General features: G+C 41.1%; 1 protein-coding gene across 9 annotated transcripts in view; it reads right to left on the bottom strand.

The window, feature by feature from the left end:
* The window catches only part of MAGI2 (membrane associated guanylate kinase, WW and PDZ domain containing 2), a 1,338,650-nt gene that overhangs the window by 61,505 nt on the left and 1,256,334 nt on the right, over positions 1–20,811 (bottom strand). The gene's annotated exons all lie outside the window — the stretch shown is intronic.

The following is a 20,811-nucleotide window of genomic DNA, read 5'->3' as shown; positions in this document are numbered from 1 at the left end:
ACACCTGATTGCCAGAAACTGGTTAAATACCAATCCCTCTTGAATTGCTGGAAGTGCCTGGGTTCCATTAGCGGTTCCCGTTTAGCCTTTGTGAATAGATATTTGGAATAAAAGAGGTTCAACCATGAGCACCTCATGTAACTCCCACAGTACCATTACTGCCAGGAAACTTTGAATTAAAATATGTTTGATTTCAGTGCAAGTCACTTAAGACAAATTAGCCAGGAAAAGCACAATAAGTTGCTTTGCAAAAATGCTGTTTTAGTTGGGTTCCTGAAACAAAGCAGATCTCAGCCTAAACTCCATAATGCAGACAGAATTGCAAATAAACTCCCTACAGGGGAGCAATATCTAGGTTGATGCTTCAGGCTGGGTAAGAACAGGAACAAAAAGTTGCTGTCACAATGGCAAAAGGGCATTAAAATAAGCCCCTTCCCCCAAAGGGGGGTGGGGGCAAAACAAACACAAGTTTATTGTAGCAAGGAAGTGACATCTCCACCTAAAAAGGACTCCCTAAGGGGCAAGGATCCCAATGTAATGAAGGTAAAGACTTCCCCCTTTGTGTACTCGGTGGCCTTTGGAAGGTACCCTTTTAAGGCAGTGGAAGAGGTTGGCCTCACTGTTATGAACTTCACATTCCATAGAAGAATCACAAAAGACAAGACTAAATTAATTAGTTGTAGGGCCAATGTTTGCACCATTTTTCTTCAGGTCTCCCTAACTGTCACCTTTCCCAGGAGGCAACGGGCACAGCCTGAGGTCCAGCAGCTAGCCTGAGGCCACATATCCAAGCCAGTAGCAGAAGAGGGACCAATTATCCCTCTCCCAGCAGTCCTCACTGAAACCTCAAGGCACAGTGTCAAATTGTAGAGATAAAAACAAAAGTTCCGATGAAGTTGTTATAATAGAGTCTTCATTCCCAGCTACTCTCTTCAGACTCACATACCTGAATGATTACTAAACATCTTCACCTCGATGTCCGGAAGGCCACTTCCAGCTCAACACCAGCAGACCGGGTGTTTCTTTCTCCCAAATTAGTTTGTCCTCTCAATTCCTAATCCTGGGTGATAGCACCGCCATTTATTTACCCAGGCCAGAAACCTGGGGGTCCTGCTGAGCTCCTAGCTCAATTCAGGTCTTTACCTGGATTATTCCAATACTCTCCCACCAATGTCTTCTCATTGTCACCAGTATCATTCTTCTAAGGGAGATCTCCCCAGCTGCATCATGCTGACTGAGGCAGGTAGGGCCTTCCATGTGCCGTTGTTCTCTTGCCTTCTCCTTCCTATAGGCCTGGTGCTCTCCCAATCTTCCTTAAGGCCAGCCCAAGCTCTTTTCCCCTGGGATGGCTTCCTAGACCCTGTCTTCTCCTCGGGCAGAAGTGTGCAATCCCTCCGCTCAGTCATCGCTGCACCCCGCTATGTTATCTATGACACCGCATTACACAATTATGCTTCTCAGTCTTCCCTCCTCAACTTTGAGCTTCTTCACTCATCAAACAATTTCTGAGCACTGATTATGTGCTAGGCAGTCTAATGGGGAGATCAGATAAAGAGAGATAAATGGTATAGCTTCTATTTACAACATGTTCTCAGTCTAGTTAGAGAAAGTGGGTAAATAAGACAATTACTATCCAATATCTCTTTGCTCTGACAGAGGTATTCACAAAGTGCTAAGGGAAGAGAAGGGAGGGGCATCTAACTTAGAAGAGTGGGGCTGGTAGTCAGAGAGAGCTTCCTGGAGGTGGTGACATCTCAACTGAGTTTTGAAGTATCAGTAGGAGTGCCCCTGGTGAAGGAGGAGGAAAAGCATTCTAAGTAGAGAGGACGGCATATGCCAAGACCCTGAGATTTGACAGCAAAGCACTGAAAACTTTGAACAAGGGGTAAGTTGACCAGGGAAGCAGAGTGGTGTTTAGGAATCTCCCTGAGACAGTGTGAAGGGTGGATTGGAGAGAAAGTGGGAGACTGAGGAAGGGAGCTGAAGTTGTGAGGCTGTCACATTGTTAATCCAGGTGAGAAATTGGGAGACTGTGGGGAAGAAAACCATGGGACACATGAGGGCAGGGACTAGGCCCCATTTGACTGTGTATCTTGTATGGGGTGCACTGTACCTATTTGTGAGTGAATGAATGAAGCATTTCCACACGGCTCATCTTGAGAACCATGCGGGAATGGGTTATAAGCACTCTTGACCCCAAACTCAAACCCTGACAGACAGCACTGCCTGAGGACACTTCTGTTTCAAGACTGACATTTCAACAAGAACCCTGAGGAAGGCGCAAGGAATCTTGTGGTGGGATAGAAACAGTCACACTTAGAAAATCTGATGTTTTCATTCTCTTGTCTGTTTGTTATTTTCCCTTTTCCCTACTAAGAGCCATGAGAATTAAGGGAGAAAAAATTAGCCGGGGAGAGAGAAATGGTGGGTGGGGAGATTGTGTGGGAGGTTGAGAAGCAGAGGGGTTCAGGGGCTGCACAGGGGCTGGGCTGACGTCTCTGGTGTGGGATTTTCAGGATTGGGCTCTGGGAAGAGTTAGGGATGTATTTTTATTGAGTTCCTGGAAGCCTGAGCTGACCTCTTGGCTTGGCAGCTTTCCGTGTGAGGTCCCCTCGGAAGGAGAAGAAAACAACTCTGATGCTGGCTGAATCGAAGGTCCTTAGCCGCTTGTCTAAGACTTTCAGTCTCTCCCAAGCCCCTGTCCATTCCAGGGTGCCAGTGGAGACGGTCTTCCTGCCTCACTGGGAGCAGTGGAAGTTTGGGAACAGTTCAAAATCTTACCAAATTCAGAAAAAAAAATTTTGAGGTGGGACGCTGGTCAGGCAATGAGATGGAAATGCTGCCACGGTCATAGATCTGAACCTTACAGGTGTTCTGGGCAGATTGCAAAAGTGGGTCAACTCATTTGGATCTAGTGTCAGTGGTAACAAACTCGGTCCAGGCCCAGCCTCAAGACTCCCATCTCTCCTTGTGAAATGACATAAATGGTAAAAAGGTTTACTTTCCATTTTCATTCCAATATCAGCCTTATATAGAGTCATTTTACAGGGAGCTCCGTAAATAAATTTGGGATGTGATTCCTTTCACTTTCACCCTCTTAGCATCCGATGAATAAGACGGGTTTGTCAGAGGGAGAAGAGGTTCTCTTTACCTTCCGACCTCCATACAGCTGCCCAGCTGCAGCCATTTGAAGTGTCCCTTTCCTACACCGCAGTGAACTGTTTGGAGGGGGGCGGTTAATTTGATAGAACAACCGCAGTGACAGTGGCAAACGTGCGTCCCATTCAGGGATGAAGAAAAAGACCGGTTGTGACTCTGATGTAGTCTTCTTTTCCCACACCATGGAGCTATTTTCTATTGAGCTGCATTACTAAAATGAAACTTTAAAGATCTCCTCCACTTGTTCTTAGAGAATTTTTAAAGTATCAAGTTCTAGTTAGAATTGAGAGAGAGATGGGGGAGAGGAAGAGAAAGACACACAGACAGACAGACAGACACACCCAAACCAGGTAGAGGTAATTCAGGAATGTGTGTGTTTGTTTTGTGTGGATCAAGGAGACGTCACATGTAGGAAACTAACCAAAGGACATAAGGTGAATCCTAGGCATTCTTTTTTTTTTTCCTGTGGAAGAAATGCTTTTATCTGTGGTCCCCTTGGGGAAACTGACAACCTTACAGCAGTGTCTCAGGGGCAAGGCGGAGTGAGAGAAGACTGCCATTTCTTGGCCCAGTCTAACAAGTTCTGCATTTCTACTCATTTCTATTCACATCTTGGCAGATTTTTCTTTAACAAAACTATTACCAAATCCTCGAACTTGCTTGAGGCTCTGCAGGTAAAACCTCTCTTCTTTTTTTTTTTTTTAATTTAATTAACTTATTTATTTATTTTTGGCTGCGTTGGGTCTTTGCTGCTGCGCACCGGCTTTCTCTAGTTGCGGCGAGCGGGGACTCCTCTTCGTTGCAGTGCACGGGCTTCTCATTGCAGTGGCTTCTCTTGTTGCAGAGCACGGGCTCTAGGTGCATGGGCTTCAGTAGTTGCAGCACATGGGCTCAGTAGTTGTGGCACACAGGCTTAGTTGCTCTGCAGCATGTGGGATCTTCCCAGACCAGGGCTCGAACCTGTGTCCCCTGCATTGGCAGGCAGATTCTTAACCACTGCGGCACCAGGGGAGCCCAAAACCTCTCTTCTTATTGGAAAGCCGAGGCAGGTAAAAGTAAAAGTTTCAGTATATATATATATATATGTTTTTGGCCACGCCACGCGGCATGTGGGATCTTAGTTCCCTGACCAGGGATCAAGCCGGGGACCCCGGCAGTGAAAGCGCCAAGTCCTAACCACTGGACGGCCAGGGAATTCCCAAAAGTTTCAGTATTTCTTAGCAGTTAATAATTCAGGTTGTAAGAAAAAAAAAAATTGAACTCTGTACTGTATGCATTTTTGTAGTAAAGTCATATAGAAAGTATTTGGTTTGGCTCAACTAAATCTTTATACAGACTATATTAATCCTGGACTTACTTCAGCCCCAAGTCGTGGTAGTTTCTGCTCAAGGCTTGCTTGGATGTCTCCACAGACATGCCTGGCTGGTTGCAATCAGATAATTGCCCTCACACCACAAGAACCTATTTCATATGATTATACATGACCGAAGTGATCCTAGATTATGACTAGGTGTGAGGAATTGCGCTCCTTTAGAATTTTATGCCAACACAATGATCGATGTCTCTAGTCTGTGTTTCATGAGAGACTTAGCTGTGGACCATTTGTGTGGCTAATGGTCCGAGGTCACAGGTTAGCTTTGTCATAATTCTTTCCTTACAGGCTGGTTTCGCCCGCTGACTCTAGACCCCTCACGAGCAAGGAATGTACCTACTGCCTTTGTGTCATCTATACCTGTCACAATTCCTGACAAGTAGGCCCTCGGTTAATCACGGTTGAGTAAATGAATGTTAGCATTGCTTTTCAGTTATAGTGACCGTCTTCGTTTTCATGAAAGTTCAGCTTTTGCGCACCTTAGCATATACTGTAAAGCTTTCTTGAAATACTGCCTTAGGCACTTGCAGCCAAACCGTAACAATTTCAACAGTACTTCCAGGAGACCAAATGAAGTTTCAGTAAAGGTGACCTACACAAATTGTTAGAGACAGGTATGTTATTGTTATGGGAAACAAATGCTAAAGGATCGAGAGAAAGACGAAGGGAGGCTGAGTTCGAATAAAATCAGAAAAACAGAATCAGAATTAGAGTCTTCGCTTCTGCCTGCCACAGGTATCATCACTGGGTGCTCTGACAAAAGGACACCTGGGCCATAATGGCCCTCCTGGAGCAAAGGACAGGCTGATTTTCAACTCGATAATGACCGTTAATATATCATGGCTGTTTTCACAATTAACCTTCGTTAGATATTATTTAATAACTATTACAGTAAAATTCTTTTCCAAGGGGTTACACTGAGTGCTTTGGTTCACCTTCCCATGTCTTCCGTGAGACTGGTGATTAAATTAGATGGCATCCAAGTGCCTATTATAGGACCTGGCTCCGGTTACAAACTGCTGTGCACGATTGCCTCAGCAAGGCACAGAAGCCCATCAAGTCAGCAGGCTTTTCCAGAGAGAACTTCTAACCCCACTGGAAATTGAAATTCAGATTTGAGAGCACTGAAACTATGTGGATTTTATTTGCCTCAATTAATTTATATGTTGAGCTCTGTCTGAGACTCTATGCTATGTTCTAGACAGTAATCACTTAAAAAGAAAACACCCCAACATCTCTTAAGAAACTTTATCCAAAGAGAAGTGTGAAAGAGCCCTGGTGGATTTCCAGAAAAGTCCTTAATCAAGGTTATACCCGAGCACATACCTGCTTGGAAGGGTCATGGAGGTGAGGGGAACGGAAGGGGAACAAGAAGTTATGGGTCGCTGCAGAGTTCTGAGGGCTTACGCCTTGATGTGGGTAGGGTACCTCATGTCACGTTTTTCTTATTTGTGTATTTTCGCTTTAGAAAAGATTTAGTCATAGCTCAAATAATGTTCCGTCTCTGACTTGGGCAGGGGTGGTGACTTGGGTGCTCACTCAAGTCAGGGGGCTGCTGTGGTGGAGATTCAGGGGGCACTCTTCGTTCAAGAGTTTCCATTTCTCATTCTTACCTTTAAAATCCTCTAAATTAAAACATGGAAATATATCTGAAATTTCAAGATAATGTAGTAGCCCAATTGTGGAAGTCAACTCTAAATTATAGTTTGGTATCTTTATCACCAAAACTTTCCTTTTTCTTTGTCGAATATTACTAACACTAATCTCATACAGGGAATTTTATTAGATTGCTTTTTTTCTAAATCTCACTCTTCCAGGGCTTTTAATTGGTGTTGATGTGCCCTTCCTCAGGTCCCCCATTCCCTGCTCTAGGTATGCTTTCTGGGTGGAGCAGTTCTCTTTCTGTGTCTTTGCAGATGCTGTTCCCTTTGTCTAGACTCTGCCTTTCCTCGTTCAATAACTAAATCCTGCTCATCCCTTACAGCAAAGCTCAGGTATGCCTGCATCCAGGAAGCCTTCTATGATCCCCCATCAGTCCTGGGTTGGGTGCCTTTCCTCAGCATTTCTTTAAAAGTTGGCCCTCCATTTCCACAGGTTTTGAATCCACAGATTCAACCAACCATAGATGAAAAATATTTTTTAAAATTCCAGAAAGTTCCAAACACCAAAACTTGAATTTGACATGCCTGGCAACTATTTACATAACATTTATATTGTATTTATAACTACTTACATAGCATTTATACTGTATTAGGTATTATGAGTACTCGAGATGCCTTAAAGTATGATCATGTATTATGAGAACATATTTTATATGCAAAATATATGCAAATACATTATATATAAGTCGTTTATATGTAAATGGTATGCCATTTTATATAAGGGACTTGAGCATCCTTGTATTTTGGTATCTGTGGGGATCCTGGGACCAACCTCCATAGATAACAAGGGACAACTTTATTGACCTTTGCCTATCACAATGCTGTAAGCCCTCCAAAGGCAGGGACTCAGTCACATGGGAAATACCCATACAGATTTGTTCAAAGGATGGATGAACAATTGAAAGAAGGAGCTTTCAGAATCTGTGTTTTGACTCTATGTTCCTTATTGTTTAAACCAAATTTAAGCAAGATGTGTAAAAAGTTTTAAATTTGGTTTCATGGTATATGTCAACCAGATTTGACCATGATCAAATAATATAAAGTCTACGTAAGTGCCTTGTAAACTCTGTATTATACAAATATAATCTTTTATTATTAATTGTAGTAGTTATCATTATCACCACCATTGTCATCATAATGGTAGAAGAGAGAAACAAATGAAACACAGTGGTAAGTTCTTCACAATGAATCTAGGAGAGAAGCCGCCGAGCTGCTGAAAATGTATTTAATGGAGAAATAAGGCAAACAATTTTCTGAAAATATCACTGAGAGGTTAAAGTCCCCAAAAGTGCTGCCTTTTAGGAATTCTTATAGGGTGTTAATGCTGTTTTTTAATTCTATGATTTTGATAAATAGTTCTTAGAAAAAGAACCTCCTTGAATGCTGCGCAGATAATCCAAACCCTAAAGCAGGACAGAGAGATAACTGCAAGTGTGGCAACAGACAGAAATACAAAGAAGAAGATTTTAAACACAAGCTGGTTGAAGCAAAATATTTCCTATGAAGGGAAAAATAAGCACAACCATTCCATTTTCATATGTTGGTTTGACTGCTCAGGTAAGAAGAGGAGACTGGAGAAATATCTTAAAATCATCCGCCTGAGAAAGAATAGAAAGCTATCATTCGCAGCTCAGCTAGTGGCTTATTCATTTGCTCAGAAATCACTTACGTTAGGTCATGAAGTCAGTTTCCCTAGTTGATTGAAAAATAAACAAAAGCAAATCAAAAAGAAAAGTTTCCATTGTGGACCGATCGATGTAGGCTGTGATTTTCCTTCCCTGGATGTAATTGAGAGAAAATGAGGGATTATTATTCTGCATACTTATCTAATCAGATAGATTTATTTTCCAGATGCAAGCGTTGGTCTTTGTGCGATGACTGCTATATAGGCACATGATAACCACTCCTTGTTTTCCTGAAGCTGACCTACTTGCAAATTGCCTTTGCATTTACTTTGTGTGTGTGTGTGTGTGTGTGTGCGCACACACATCAGTTCCAGACCTGATGTTAACAGTGTGAATTAGAGTGAAAGGTATACCCAGATGGATGTATCAGTCAGCTGGGATTTTGAAGATAATTTAATGGTGGGACTATTTCAGAGGTGTGGGCAGGGTTAAGACAACCAAAGAGGGCTGTTGAGGCACTAAATAAGTATGGCAGATGCCATTACCATCTCTTGTCTGCAAGACCCCGGGGGAGGATAGAAAGTAACAGGGACCTAGTGAGAGCTCGAACCGTGAAAGACGGGCCACCTGACTGGAGCTGTAGTTGTCAAGGAAGGAGCACTGCTGGCCCAGAGCACTGAGGCAGGGAGCAAAAGGGATCAGAAATGTGCCAACCTCTCTGTGGCAGACAGAATCACGTCCCCCCAAAAGACATTCACATCTAGGCCCTGGAATCTGTGAATATGTTACCTTACATGGCAAAAGGGACTTTGCAGGTGTAAGTTAAGGATCTTGAGATGGGAAGGTTCTCCTGCTTCTCTGAGTGGGCACAATATAATCACAAGGGTCAAAGTCTGAGAGAGAGATTTCAGGACAGAGGTCAGACGTGAGGGAAGATGCTCCGCTGATGGCATTGAAGATGGAGGAAGGGGCCACAAGCCAAGGAATGTAGGTGGCTCCAGGAGCTGGAAAAGGCAGGGAAACGGATTCTCGCCTAGATCCTACAGAAGGAACTAGACCTGCTGGTAAGACAATTTGATTTTAACCCACTGAAACTGACTTGGAATTATGACCTCTAGAACTGTAAGATAATAAATTTGTGCTGTGTTAAGCCACTAAGTTTCTGGTAATTTGTTATAGCAGGAATAGAAAACGAACACACTTTTCTCTCTTCCTGCCCTCTGATCTCCTACTAGAGCTTCTCATAAGCCTAACCCAACAGGAAACCAGGGGGCAAGAGAGTGTGGGTGATGCAGACGTAGCGATCAGTCCCCCAGGATACAGAATAGGGAGAGGAGGAAAGAGAATGGATCTGAGGGAAAGCAGAACAAAAGAAGCACCAACACTGAGGTGGGATGGGCACAGATTTTAAAACAATGAATGAGTATGACATATGAAGGCTGCTGTGGTCTGAATGTTTGTATCCCGGCCCCCCAAATACACATTTGAGATCCTAACCTCCCAGGAGATGCTATTTGGAGGCAGGGCCTTTGGGAAGTGATTAGGCCAAAAGGGCAGAGCCTTCATGAATGGGATTAGTGCCCTTATGAAAAGAGACCAGAGAGCTCCCTTGTCCCTTCCACCTTGTGATGACACAGGGCCAGGAAGTGGGCCCTCATAAGACATCAAATCTGCTGGTGCCTTGATCTTGGACTTCTGGCCTCCAGGACTATGAGAAATCCATTTCTGTTGTTTATAAGCCACTCAGTCAGTGGTATTTTGTTATAGCAGCCTGAATGAACTAAGACGAAGGCTTTAATTAAGAAAATAATTTAAGAACAAGACATAAAAATCAGGTGGTGATAACCTTGCCCGTACTGGAGAAGCTATTTTTGGAAGCCTTTATTTATTTATTTATTTTTAAGGTTTTTTTTTTTTGGATGTGGACCATTTTTTAAAAATATATTTATTTATTTATTTGGCTGCTCTGGGTTTTAGTTGCGGCACACGGGACCTTCATTGCTGCATGCGGGATCTTTTAGTTGAGGCATGCGGGCTCTTAGTTGCGGCATGTGGGATCTAGTTCCCTGACCAGGGACGGAACCTGGGCCCCCTGCATTGGGAGTGCAGAGTCCTAACCACTGGACCGCCAGGGAAGTCCCTATTTGTTTTAATACTTCATTTTTATACAGATAGTCTCTTAAGATACTGTTATAGAAAGAGAAGTGGCATCAGGGTTACTGAGTTGAATGTGCTTTTTAAAATTGCTAAAGATTTCAGAGTTGCCTTTGCATCTGGTCAGCCTCCAGGCCCCATCAATCCTACTCCCACTCTGTCTCCAGCCTGTCATTTCCCATTTCTCTTGCTTCCATTTTCCATTCACCACTCCTCTCTTCTCCCTCTTTTGGTCCATATGGCTGCCATAATCATGTTTTGAAGCTCGCCTCTGCTTTGGTCTCTCTCCTCTTCAAACACCTACGCTCCTCCTCCCAACTTCTTGAACAGCATCCAGACCCCTTGACACCATGTGAAGATCGTCCGGGATCTTGTGCCCCCAACCTTGCAGCTCATCCCTGCCACTCTCTTGGGTTTAATCTGGCCGGCTTCTCATTCCTCCACTCTTCATTGGGTGCTCCCATCCCTGCATTTTTTATCTTGCCATCACCTCTGCTAGTTTTTCTTGCCATTCTCCCCAACTCCTCTAGTCTTATCTTGTAATTGTGCCCATGCTTCAAGGCTCCACTCAACTCCTCCATGAAGCTGTCTCTGGTCCCTCCGGGGGGAGATGTCACCTCCCTTCTCTGGGCATCCACTGCACGCTGGCCATGCCTCTCTTACAGACGTTACTGCACCCCTGCCTCTTATTCTAGTCATTTGTGTATTCATTCCTCCCCCCACCACTTGTGCACCTACTAAATTACAAACTCCTGGAAAGAGGGATTATATCTTTGTACCACCTAGTAATAGCGAACACACTGCCTTAAAAACAATAGATAATAAAAATTTACTTGTAGTGAGGACAAAAATGATTACTGTGTAAGGTATAAAATGATTAATGGGAGAAGGAGAGTCCTTGAGGGAGTTGAGGGTGTGTGGGAGTTTGACAGAGAGGGTGCTTTGGGGTCAGAACACTTTGAGGGCAGTTCTGTGTTCACGATTGTTTTTCCAGTGTTGACTAAGGTGACTAGCACAGGATAAGAGATTCATTAACATTTCTTAAGTGAATGAATAAATGCTGCCTACTACATTTCGGCCAAGGATAACCTTGAATTCTGTGAGAACAAGGGCTAAAAAGAAGTTCGTAATACCTGTTACAATATAAAGGTGAAAAAGTATATGAAAGTAAAAACAATACAGTCTTCTTCTACTTGCCATGAGAAGTAAGCTTAGAAATAGCAGGGCTTTGCCAGGAACCAGCTAAAGAGGACCCAGCCACAAGGTGGAGGCACCTCTTTTCTTTCTGATATAACCATGCCTTTGTGCTGGCAAAGCTGGCTGAAAGCAGACATAGAAGCACTGGAAAAGAAATTCAGATGAGACTTATAATTATACCCCCAAAGTACAGTTTGAAAGCAGAGATCATGATTTACACTTGTACAATATCCTTTGTAGCATCTAGCAGCATCTGACTGGTGTGTGTGTGTGTGTGTGTGTGTGAGAGAGAGAGAGAGAGAGAGAGAGAGAGAGAGAGAGAGAGAGAGAGAGAGAGAGAGAGAGAGAGAGAGAAATGATTGGCTGATTGATTGACTGATTGGGGGTTAAAGTAAATAAAGGAAGTAGTTGCTAACAATACACCCACTACACACACTAAACCATACACAGGGCCACTGAGGGCCAGGAGCCCATCTTACTAATCTCTTCATCTCTGGGTTTCTATTTTTCCTCACTTTAAGGCTAGGACTCTGCGCTTGAGGGAGGAATAAGGCTTTGTGAAAGCTCACATAGCTTATAAGTGGAGGTCCCGAGACAAGACACAGGTTCTCTAATTCCCAAACCCAGAGCCCCCTATTCTTCTCAAGGCTGCTTCAGCATCGTTGAGGAGGGGAGAGCGGCACACTAGAGGGTTTTTACTTAGTTCAGAGTTAAAGCTTCCTTCTATAGAAACACGAAACTATTTAAGATGTTTGTGACTTATTATTAACCTTTGGGCTATTGTTTAAAAATATACACATAATCATGTGTCACAAATAGCTCTGAAGTCCAGGTTCATTCAAGCTTGAGTAGGATGAGGAAGAAAGGTGCAATGAGAAAACCTCTAATTGTAAATCGATCTAGTTAGTACTTCACGTTCTAAACTTCCCTGATCACTTCAGCTACTTTCTCCATGAATAAATGTTATGTTTATAGTGTCAAAGTTTCAGATCAACGAAAAAATGGATGTCCTTGGGCCCGATTTTAATATGCCCAAGGAGTCTGTATACAGGGCAGAAAAACTCATGTCTTTGGGGTCGACTACCTTCGTTTGGTCACATTGAAAATAGTCTTTAATAGCTTAATTTTAAGACAGCTCTCCAGAGGACCTTTACTCACTGCCACCATATTCAATTATACTGGCAATGAATGTGTGGATTACAATAGTTTTTCTATTGATATGCTAACACTGAATAGATAGAGTAGCATTGTATCACTATCATTTTGATGCACAAAATAAACATTATCCACTTTATTTTCTTTTACTATTTAAAGTCACATGTTAATTACTTAAATTTTACAACTAGGAACGTAGCCGAGTGTCTAAAAATCTTGTTTCTGTTCAAGTTAATTCAGATTGTCCATCCATGCATGAGAACAGCTGAGCTATGAAATTGGGCAGCATGTTTTCTGGCAATTATGAGGAGATAATATTCTTTAGGAGTATTTAAGTGACATCAGTATTGATAGGTTAATTGGAAATAAAAATGTAAAGCTTTCTTAAATCACTAGAATGAAAAGCCTCTGGTTTATTGTAGCTTTGCAATGCACTTTTTGAACTCTTCCCACTTTGCAGTTTAGGTTAATAACTGTCTGATTAGTGTAACTGCAGCTGTTCTCAGAATTCCCCGTACATCCCATGGCAAATCTGCCGTTTTCAAAATGAGACTTTCCCACCTATATCCTGATTCACAATCATTTTGCTTCCTCTACTCCTTTACCAAATTCTTGAAAAATGACCCCTGCATCCAATGAAATGCAGAGAATATTGGGTGGAGAAAAGAAATGCAATTTGATGTGAGGTCATGAGAGCTGACTGCAGTTGGGAATCTGATATAAGAGACATCCTCTATCTTCAGAGCTCAGGGTACCACTTGCTGCTATTATTAAATATAGCATAATTAATAATAATTAAGTTTCATGATTAATTATTTTGAAAAATGCAGGTAAAGTGATACAACTCTAGCATGCATCTTAACTAGACTCAAATTATTTTCAGTTCTCTGTGTGAACATTTACACTGACACTACTCCATACATGCTTCTAGATTTCTATCTGTATACTAAACTCTCATTTAATGGCCCAAGATCTTGTTACACAGCTGTGAACCACTCAGATGAAAAAGTGGACACTTCAAAATAATTAGCACTTACTGAACACAGTTTTATGCCAGATACTTTCTAGGCATGTTAGAAGCATTATCTCATTTAATTCTCAAACAAACAAATAAACAAAGCAAACATACCCCCTATGAGCTAGAGAAAACAAATAAAAATTCATATTAACTTTGGGAAATGAAATCACAATTTTTTTTTTTTACACTGGGAGCTGATTAACTTATGAATACTGCATAGCGAGTGTCATTGGTACCAAGACAGCAGGTTGATCGCTGCACGGTTAGTTAGCTTGAGCTCTCCCATGCCACTGACTCCTTCATTTGGGTTGGACAGGTTCCTTTAACAGTTCGTGTGGCTGGACATTCAAGAATGACTTGGATCCACTTCATTATGCTTCCCCTGATCCTGTCTTCCACTTCCTTAAGTGTATGTTCTGTGTTTTTGTCCTTGGTTCCTGCCTTGGACTACGACCCTCGTCATCTCTCCCATTCGCTTTCTTACATTTCCTCGTAATCTTTGGATATCTCTCGGTGATGGCACTTCAAGCGTGCCTGAGTTCATCGTTATATTGCTACTTTTGGAAGCTGACCCTTCCTATATTGTCTCTGTTCAGTCTTGCATTGTTTTTGGTGTGATGCTGCCTCTTCATTTTACAAATATGGGCCACCTGTCACCAAAAGGACTGAGTATAAACGTGTGAATGGAAACTTCCAAATTCATCACCATTCCTAGAAAAACAATTCTGCAGGGTTGCCCTGATGGAGAATACTTGTTTTCTAATCACCTATGTTTTCCAAGGATATCACATTATTAATGTAACTTGTTTGATTGAATTGTTTCTAGTCACTGAGGTATGAATGTGTGATTGATTTATTTTTCCAATAACTGTTACCAGCTGCGCTGTTAACTCCCCCTCCCCTTTCCTGCTGGGTAGTATTACAATTCCATTATTTTTCAGCACTTTTAGCTATTAAAAATTATAGTACAGTTAGCATTGCAACCTTATCTTCAATTAAGAGCTTCCCCTACCCCTTGCCCCTCTAGGCTGAAGGCTTGAGCACTTAAGCAGGGAAAGGGTCTTGTTCTGCCCTCTCCCCAACCCCTCACTCTTCCTCATCTCTCCAGTCTGCTAGAGAAGCTCTGATGGCAGGGTAATGTAAGAAGGCAACGTTCTCTGGAGCAATCAAGAGTTACTGGTGGTGGGCTTCCCTGGTGGTGCAGTGGTTAAGAATCTGCCTGCCAATGAAGGGGACAAGGGTTCGACCCCTGGCCCAGGAAGATCCCACATGTCGCGGAGCAACTAAGCCCGTGCGCCACAACTACTGAGCCTGTGCTCTAGAGCCTGCGAGCCACAACTACTGAGCCCACTTGCTACAACTACTGAAGCCCATGTGCCTAGAGCCCGTGCTCTGCACCAAGAGAAGCCACGACAGTGAGAAGCCCGCGCACGGCAACAAAGAGTAGCCCCCGCTCGCCGCAACTAGAGGAAGCCTGCGCGCAGCAACAAAGACCCAACACAGCCAAAAATAAAAACAAATAAATAAATAAATTTATAAAAAAATGAGTTACTGGTGGCAGGTCTGTTCTCCTCTTTTTGCTTCTGTTCTCTGTGTGGCAGATCTTAATTTTAACTGAGTGTTTACTTTGTGCCGGGGCTATTCTAGGTGCTGGGGATTATGGTGGGAATCAAGGAAGACAAGATTTCTGACCTCAGGGAATTTAAATTCGTGGACATCCAAATGCTGCCTCTCTCCTGAGGATGTTTTGGGTCACTTCTTTGGAAGACCTGACGTGGAGTTTCCTCTTCACATTGTGAGACACGGTTGAGGCTGGTCTCTTCCTTTTCCATTCGGTTTCCCTTTCCTCCACTATGGATAATACAACCTATAGCCTCTTTTAGCAGGGGTCCCTCTGGCCAGAAAATATCACTCCAGAGAGATGGCTTAAGGCTCAAATCACCTTCTGTAGTGTCCACTCAACCTATGGGAAACGGTGGGAGTACAGGCTCACCCAGAACTCCCTCTCTTTACTTTTTATCTTTCCTGTCTTTTTCTGCCTTCTCCAGCTCATCAGGTCTCTACCGATTCAACAGCTCAGCCACTTTAGAGCAAGAAACAGTCATGCGTCTCTCATGGGGTAGAGGGCAAAGATGGTTCAAGCATCCCCAATCATGAAGGAAGGCAGCAGGACAAGTCTAATACCTCTTTCCCTCATGGGGGGCGTGGGTAGGGTTGGGTAGGGAGAAGGGATGATTAATGCTTCACAGACTTTTTTTCCCAATGAGAGCTCTTGTTTCTACTCTGCATTTGGAGAGTGTAAGGAAGGACAAATCAGTAGGGCTGGTTCTGTGAAATAGCAGCTCCCACAGCAGGCCCCACCAATCCCTGTTGGTGATTCTCTAAATGGAATGTAGGGAACTTAGTCTTTTATCCTCAGCTGCGGCCTGAGTCACCATTTTCTAGATAATTGGAAAGATCCAAGCTAGGATCTTACATCATACCACACAGAGAGGAATAACAGAATAAAAATAGAGAGCTGAATGGAGCTTGTGGACTGTCTATTAATTTTACTTACTCATCTTCACTCTGGATAATTGAAAAGTGACCTCATTTTCATTTCTTTTTTAAGTCCTTATTAGACAAGAGTTTCTAAAAGAAATGGGTCACTGACTAAAATGTGCATAATATCTATTTATTGTTAGACTTTGATATGCCAGGTTTTATTCTAACAATGTTTTTATTTTTAAATTGTGGTTGTTTACATTTGATAATTTATGTTGTGAAGGCATGATGGACACTGGAGAGGGAGATAGTGTAGCAATGTGATTAATAGCATGGGCTTTGGTGGGATTAGGAGCCCTGGGTTTGTGTCTTATGACTAACATCACTTATTAACTCAGAGATGTTAGACAAGTCATTTAACCTCTGTAAGTCCCAGTTTCCTCATCTGAAAATGGGGACAATGATGGTGTCTATCTCATGATGCCTATCTCATAAGACTATTGAGAAGTTCATATAAGAAATGCATACTAACTTAGTACAGTGCCTGAGCCATGGTAAGCATTCAATAAATGTTAGTTCTGTTAAATTTTATTCAATAGGAGACTTTCAAACTCACTTTAAACTTGAATATATAAAATACTAAAGACTGGGGTTATATTCTGGACTGAAAGGTAACGTTTGAAATTTTGGATTCTATGGGTTTAGAGTAGGTGTTGGTAAACTATGGCCCTCTGGTCAAATCCAGCCCACTGCTTTTTTTTTTTAAAGTAACATTTTATTGGAACACAGTCATATTCATTCAGATACATATTATCTATGGTTGTTTTTGTACTAATATGGTAGAGTTGAGTAGTTGTGTTAGAGACTGTATGGTCCACAAAGCCAAAAATACTTATTCCCTGGCCCTTTATAGAAAAAGTTTGCCCACCCATGGACCTTTAAGTTTAGGAAAGAAAACTACTTGTCTTGGATGACTTGTACACTAACAGATCTGTGGGTAGGTTGCAGTTCCCACTTGACTTTTTGAGAATCCTCTACGATTAATGAATCTATTATAAAAATTTTCTTTTGTTTGTATTTAATTACATATTATTTAAAAATATTTAAGAGTTGAGAGCAATAAAATTTCCATCCTTGTACTCACCACCCAGATTTTAATTAAGTTAATATTGTGTGACATTTGCTTCAAACTCTTTGGCATAAAAAAGAAACTCTTATGGATAGAGTTGGAGTTCCCTGCATGGTTTCTGAATTCATTCCCCTCCCCACAAAGGAAACCACTATTCTGTAGTTGATGCTTGTTCTTCTTTTTTTGGTTTTTATGACTTTTACTTCATATGTATATATCCACAAATAATATATAATATTGCAAATGTTTACATTTTACATAAATATCATTACATATGTGACTCTGTACCTTGGTTTTTTACTCATCATTATGTTGTTGAAATTTACTCATGTACTGGATATAGTTCATTCATTTTTACTGCTACATAATACTCCATTATAAAAACATTCTTTAGTTCATTTTGTCGTTGTTGTTCTATTGATGCACATTTAGGATTTCTTCCCCCCAACTGCCCCCAGTGTTTGCAATTAAAAACCATGCTGCAATAAATGTAACTGTAAATGTAAGTGTCTCCTGGTGTATATGAGCAAGAACAGGGTACACACATAGATCAGTGGAGTGCTGATTTGGAGGGTATATGTGCATCTTCAAATGTATTTGATGTTGCCAAATTGCTCTCCAAAGTGGCAGCACCAATTTACTATAACACCAGTAGTGAATAAGAGTTCCCAGTTCCCTACATCCTTGCCAATATTTGGAATTGCCAGACTTTTCAACATTTGCCAATCTGATGGAGAGAAAATGCTCTTATGGCTTTTTCCTGATGTTGAACATCTTTGCAGATGTTTATTAGCCATTTGGATTTCTTCTGTCATAAATTTCTTCATCATGTACATTGTCCATTTTTTTGCATTGGATTGTCTTTTTGTTATTAATCATAAAAGCTCTGTATTATGTATATGTTCAGGATAGCATGCTTTTGTCTGTTTTATGTGTTGCAAATACATTCCCTTAATGCGAGGCTTGTCTTTTCACTTGGTTCATGGTGTTCCGTCATAGAGATGCTTAAAATTTTAATGGAATCACATTTATCAGTAATATTCCTTTACGGTGGTTTGAACATTTCGTGATTTGTTTAAAAAATCCTTTTCAAGCCAGATGAAATACATATATTTTCTTCTAAAGGTTTTTGTAGTTTGCTTTTCACATTCAATCTTTAACCTACCAGGAGTTGATTTTTGCATATGGTATGAAGTAGAGATTTATTTTTACCTGTATGGATAACCATTTGTCCTAGCACTGGTTATCAAGAATCTGTCCTTCATCCCCTGTTTGTAATGGTGCCTCAACCAAATACAAGTCTCCATCCCTGTTGGTCTTCTTCTGAGCTTCCCATAGTGTCCTTTGGTTAACTTGGCCTCATCAGTGCCAGCATTCCCATTGTTTTGATTCCAATAGCCCTATACATAAATCTTGAAATCTTATAAGGCTGGAGGTTTTTAGAGTCTTACACTTACCCTCATTTTCAAATATAAATGATTTCTAACATCTTTAGGTTACATACAGTGAATAATTATCAGAATTTCAGGTTTAAGAACAATACCTACACTTAATCTTGCCACTGCACTTGTGAAGTGTCATGAAATGCATTAAGAACCAATTACTAACTCAAATATTTTAATTGTAATGTGCAGACAAAGGTTTTATTAGAAGTTAACCCATAGCTGTTTTAAGAGGTCTTCAGGAAATAAAAAGTATTTTTTGAAAGAATCATATACATAAAACGTCAATTATTTTAACCATCCTGTAATTTTCTTAGTGAAATATTTAGGAAACAACTGAGTTATAAAGGATTAACCAATTTCTTGGCCTTACATTGTATATTTTACAATAGTGGCCCACTTAATGCTCAATTGCCTATTCTAGCCTATTCAAAGGTAGGTTTTACCCAGAAGTATGTATCAGAATTACCTAGGGAACTTCTTAAAGCCAATCTGTCCCTTTTCAAAATTAGATATTCTCAACAATTTTTGAAAGCAATAATATGTCACTAAAAAGGTAGGATTTTGCCTCTCTAATAGAAGAGCATTTATGTCATCTATTATTATGATCTATACAGAACTATATAAAGTATGAGCTTCTGTAAGCTCTTATTCCATAAGCCTCCTTGCTGCATCAAGAAGCAGTATCTTTGTTAGCACAGAAAGCTATCCCATACCTTTTTTGTCCTGTTTCTCTAACTATGGCCATGTTCTCTTGGGCATTTCCAATGTATTTCTATTTTCTATTTAGTTTACCTTTTCTAAATGTAAGTTTTATTGCCATTTGGATACCTGGGAGCTAAATGGAATATTTACATGGATTTATTTCATTCCAAGACACTTTGATGTGCCAGTGATAATAGCGTGGCCAATTTTAAAAGGCCAGCACAAATGAGTGGGGATACAAACAACCAAGAGTTTAAAAACTCTGTGATTCACTGATTCTTATACTCTTCTTACAGTGACAACATTCTTAGATGATGACATTCTGTGTAGTTTCCCATATGACACATCTGAGTTGCTTTTTTTCCTCCAGAGGCTTCTCTAATTTACCTTTGGAAATTTAAGGAGCTCAGACGTGAGACATACCTATCCCAAAGGAGCCTGTCTATTCAGTACACCCCTCTAGGGCCAGGCTGGGAGGGTGCCATGTTGTATTGTGTAAGTTTCCCACCAGTGCTCTACTGTTCAAGGTTGCTATCTCAACTCCTAGTAGACATTCAGAAGGGCTTCTTTTCCCCACAAAAGAGTCTGAACCACAATCTGAATCACACAGCCCTGCACTCAGCGCTGGGTTGTGCTTGCTCCACATCCTCCTTGGGCCCCCTCGTTTTAAAACAAAGTGTGGTCCCAGACCTGAATGACATCCACAACACTGTTGACCTCTATCCCAAGTAGGACTCAGACAATTTTACAAGACAAGTAACTAAAACAAAAGTTATCATAGGATCACCAAATGCACCACATGGATTAGTCATAGAGTACAAGGCAAGGGCTAAGCATACCTACCTAATAATATGGGGGTTTTTTCCCTTTAAGTAAGCAATGGAAAGTCTTTAAGAAATGAAACTTTACTTGAGAAAGGCAATAAATGATACATAAAAGCCAAGTTGCTTTGCACATGAAAAGATGTTCAACATCACTAACTATAAGAGAAATGCAAATCAAAACTAAAATGAGGTATCATCTCATACTAGTCAGAATGGCCATCATCAAAAAGTCTATAAACAATAAATGCTGGGGAGGGTGTGGAGAAAAGGGAACTCTCTTGCACTGTTGGTGGGAATGTAAATTGGTACAACCACTGTGGAGAACAGTATGGAGGTTCCTTATAAAACTAAAAATAGAACTACCATGTGATCCAGCAATCCCACTCCTGGGCATATATCAAGAGAAAACCATAATTCGAAAAGATACACGCACCCCAATGTTCACTGCAGCACTATTTACAATAGCTAAGACATGGAAGCAACCTAAATGTCCATCAACATTTAGGAATGGATAAAGAGGAATGGATAAAGAAGATGCGGTACATATATACAATGGAATATTACTCAGCCATAAAAAAGAATGAAATAATGCCATTTGCAGCAACATGGATGGACCAGGAGATGATCCAGAAACAGACTCACAGATTTCTGAAAACAAACATGGTTACCAAAGGGGAAACATGGCGGGGAGGGATAAATTAGGAGCTTGGAATTTACATACACGCACTACTACATATAAAATAGATAACCAACAAGGACCTATTATATAGCACAGGGAACTCTACTCAGTATTGTATAATAACCTATATGAATAAAGAATCTCAAAAAGAACGGATATATATATATGTATAACTGAATCACTTTGCTATACACCTGAAACTAACAT

The sequence above is a fragment of the Balaenoptera musculus genome, chromosome 9 (genome assembly GCF_009873245.2).
Source record: "Balaenoptera musculus isolate JJ_BM4_2016_0621 chromosome 9, mBalMus1.pri.v3, whole genome shotgun sequence".
Taxonomy (NCBI): domain Eukaryota; kingdom Metazoa; phylum Chordata; class Mammalia; order Artiodactyla; family Balaenopteridae; genus Balaenoptera; species Balaenoptera musculus.
Note: the sequence above shows the minus strand (reverse complement) of the source record. Positions and strands in the feature narration are given on the sequence as shown.